This window comes from Schistocerca americana, chromosome 2 (genome assembly GCF_021461395.2).
Source record: "Schistocerca americana isolate TAMUIC-IGC-003095 chromosome 2, iqSchAmer2.1, whole genome shotgun sequence".
NCBI classification, from domain to species: Eukaryota; Metazoa; Arthropoda; class Insecta; order Orthoptera; family Acrididae; genus Schistocerca; species Schistocerca americana.
The window spans coordinates 1,038,707,634-1,038,710,356 of NC_060120.1; positions in this window are offsets into that span (position 1 = coordinate 1,038,707,634).

Genomic DNA, 2,723 nt, shown 5'->3' on the forward strand with positions numbered 1-2,723 from the left:
CATAGTGCTCAGAGCCATTTGAACCATTTTTGCATAGTAGACACGAGAAAGTGTACTGTGTAAAACATAAGAAAATGCGTAGTTCTGCAAAGCTGCGAAAAATTATAACACAGGTGTCAGCATCTAATGAAGAAAGAAACCAAAGACGTGCTAGCAGACGGCATTTCCTTATGTAGGCGAAAAACAAGCAGCAATTATCACCACTGATGATGCTTTACTTTAGTGGTTGTTCCCAACCTGGGGACAATTATCCTCTGAAGGGTAAAATGAAATTTTCTGAGGGTTAAAAACTAAACGATTCGATTCTATTTCAGTCGCGAAACTAAGTTATTTTCAAAAGATCATTGCTACTATCGCAATTTTGTAGTACTGTAATATTGATTATAAACCCCCCCCCCCCCCGAACAGGCCATGAAGGCCCAAAGGTACCGACCGGACGCCGTGTCATCCTCACCCACAGGCGTCATTGGATGCGGATATGGAGAGGCATGTGGTCAGCACACCTCTCTCCCGGCCGTATGTCAGTTTCCGAGATCGGAGCCGCTGCTTCTCAATCAAGTAGCTCCTCAGTTTGCCCCACAAGGGCTGAGTGCACACCGCTTGCCAACAGCGTTCGGCAGACCCATCCAAGTGCTAGCCCAGCCCGATAGCGCTTAACTTCGGTGACCTGACGGGAACCGTTGTTTCCACGGCGCCAAGGTTCAAAAATGGCTCAAATGGCTCTGAGCACTATGGCACTATGGGACTTAACTTCTGAGGTCATCAGTCTCCTAGAACTTAGGAACTTAGAACTACTTAAACCTAACTAACCTAAGGACATCACACACATCCATGCCCGAGGCAGGATTGGAACCTGCGACCGTAGCGGTCGCTCGGCTCCAGACTGTAGCGCCTAGAACCACTCGGCCACTCCGGCCGGCACGGCGGCAAGGCTGTTGGCGCCGATTATGAGAGTCATCAATGATTAATTGTCCTAAATTAACAGGGTTAATGCGGTGGAGGTTACAGGTTCCTCATGTAGTTGAGCCACTACACACGTATGTGCTACTTCATCCTGTACAGCGCTGATGACAAAAGTGAGATATATACGTAACAAATGGTAAATATCTCAAGAAAATGTCTTCTCCAAGGTGTAAAATGCAGATACTAACTGCAGTAGTCCAGAAATTGCTTCACTGCTCGCTACCAGACTAATAAATGAATTAATTGACAGTACGACACAGCAGTAAGTACATGAGGGCTACTATAGTGCTGTACTCAATGTTGTTATATCCCCCCCCTGTAGCTGAGTGGACGATCACTCTGCAACCCCCGCCCGACCTCCTTTAAAAAAAAAAAAAAAAAAAAAAAAAAAATGTGGTCAGCGCGAGAGAATGTCAATCTTAAGGGCCCAGGTTCGAATCTCTGCTGGGTCTGAGATTTTCTCCGCTCAGGGACTGGGTGTTGTTTTGTCCTCATCATCATCATTTCATCTCCCTCGACGCGCAAGTCGCCGAAGTGGCGTCAAATCGAAAGACTTGCACCCGGCGAACGGTCTACCCGACAGGAGGTCCTAGTCACACGACATTTACATTTATTTAGTATTATTATTGTTAGTAGTAGTAGTATTGATATTATTATTATTATTATTATTAGAGTGGTTAGACATGAAGCATTAACAGCTTGAAGTCGTCCAATTACTGCCAATTCAGAAGTAAGGAATGCAGCAATCAAGTGATTACGAACAGTAAGTTTAGTGCACACATCTGAATCTGTTTGATTTTAATGTAACAAGTGTGTGCGTTGCTGTGGACAGTTAGCTTTCTTACCTGAAAAGGAGTTGTGGGTAGCACTTGCGATGCACCAGGAATTCCTTCGTCATTCATTCTAACATACACACACACACACACACACACATACACACACACACACACACACGCGCGCGCGCGCGCACACACACACACAAACACAACCTAAATATCATTCACGTTCCGTTACTTTAAAAATAAAGGTGTTCCAAGAAAATTCTTTCATTCCACAGTTTAGTTAGGTGCTAAAGTTATTGATAATGTGTGGGAGGAGTGGCCGGGGGGGGGGGGGGGAGAGGGTGGAGAGTAGGGCAGGACTACTAGGTAATGTCTGACTGTACTCAGAGGTAATGGTGTAGGAAAGGCTGGGGACAATTGTTTTACTTCAATAAAGCGAAACACGTCTAGTGAGAAAAACTCGCATTTTCGACGGAACAAAAGTAAAGCAAGTACGGACAATATGGCCACACAAATGAAGAATTGTTCCAATTACGAAGGACTGTAAATCACACCAACCATTTCCCTACCTCACGACAACGGCTAGGTGCAGCCGCGTCCTTGACACACCGAGGTAGGAAGAAGGTGGTCCCCGTTGGGGTAGGTGTGGGGAGGAATGCACGGAGGGGGCGCCTGTGCAAGTAATGCGAGGCCTGCTTTGTTTCTCGGGGCGAAGAAGCGTTTTTGTGTCTCCCGCTCATTACAAGAGGCGGATGAGCAGTAACAGAGCCCGTCGTAATGGCGGCGCGCGTTTCTGGAACTAGGGAATCGGTATTTAATGGGCGGCAGGGGGAACGGCAGATTGTCGGTTGGCTTACCGAGCGTATAATGGGCGGCCGTGCCCGCGCGCCCCGCTAGGCCGCAGGTGCCTCGGCGGGTGCGGAGTCGGGCGGCCCGCGCCGGTCCCGGGGCTAAAAACGCGGGCCCTGATGTAGACGG